Raw genomic sequence first — 1,536 nt, 5'->3', positions numbered from 1 at the left:
CTCTTTTCCCCGTCAATTGAATCATTGGTCCAACTATTTTGGAGAATTCTTCTATAAACCTCTAATAGAACCCAGCTAAGCCCAGAAACTTCAAACTTCACCAGTGTTACTTGATGTTTTCCAATTAGTTATCGCTTCCATTTTTACTGGATTACTTCAATTCCTAGGGTAGTAACCACATGACCAAGGAATCCAACTCGCTCAAGCCAAAATTCACACTTTTAAATTTGGCATATAACTTTCCTTGCGCAGTATTTCTAAAGCTATTTTAAGATGCTCCTCATGTTGATCTTTACTCCTTGAGTATATTAAAATGTCATTACTGAAGACTATGACAAATTGATCCAAATGCTGGTGAAATAAACGATTCATTAGATCCATGAACATTGCCGAAGCATTTGTCAACCTAAATGGCATAACTATGAACTCATAATACCCATAACGAGTTCTAAAAAATGGTCCATTGAAACTTTACTCTTTTCCCCGTCAATTGAATCATTGGTCCAACTATTTTGGAGAATTCTTCTATAAACCTCTAATAGAACCCAGCTAAGCCCAGAAACTTCAAACTTCACCAGTGTTACTTGATGTTTTCCAATTAGTTATCGCTTCCATTTTTACTGGATTACTTCAATTCCTCGGGTAGTAACCACATGACCAAGGAATCCAACTCGCTCAAGCCAAAATTCACAGTTTTAAATTTGGCATATAACTTTCCTTGCGCAGTATTTCTAAAGCTATTTTAAGATGCTCCTCATGTTGATCTTTACTCCTTGAGTATATTAAAATGTCATTACTGAAGACTATGACAAATTGATCCAAATGCTGGTGAAATAAACGATTCGTTAGATACATGAACATTGCCGAAGCATTTGTCAACCTAAATGGCATAACTATGAACTCATAATACCCATAACGAGTTCTAAAAAATTTCTTAGGTATATCACTTGCCTTAATAACCCTCTGAAAACTGTCTTAGGTAAATCGTAAGGTTATCTTGGAAAATACACGGCTTACTCGTTTTCATGATTATCATGTCTATCTAGATTAATTTCATAATGTTACATTTATTGTTCAATTAATATAATTATCTTCCCCGTGACTAACTATGTTTTTTCAGTGGATTGTACCTTGAACGCCCTAACGATCAACGTGCTTATTTGAACTATGATATGTTTATAACTTTATTAAGCTTAAATTTAATTATATAATATATTTATATGATTATGACTAGTCTTTTTATGGATTGAACCTAGACATCGAATGGGAATGTGTTCCTTATTTTAATCTGCTCACTTTGTGTAAGTCAACTGGAAAGTATTAAATGAATAATGAACAATGAATAATGGAAATGTTACCTAACGAAGTTATTTTATGGTAACTAAGTTAATAGAGAAAAACTAGATGTCTAATTGCTTAATTAACAGATGTTACGCCACGTTAAACGTAATTAACGTAAATGTATTGGCTTTTTCTATTTTTACACCTCCTTGCAAATGAACTATACATTCTCGTGATCTCCCCATTTCCAAAACT

The sequence above is a fragment of the Olea europaea genome, unplaced genomic scaffold (genome assembly GCF_002742605.1).
Source record: "Olea europaea var. sylvestris unplaced genomic scaffold, O_europaea_v1 scaffold1663, whole genome shotgun sequence".
Classification (NCBI taxonomy): domain Eukaryota; kingdom Viridiplantae; phylum Streptophyta; class Magnoliopsida; order Lamiales; family Oleaceae; genus Olea; species Olea europaea.
This window is presented reverse-complemented; position numbering follows the sequence as displayed.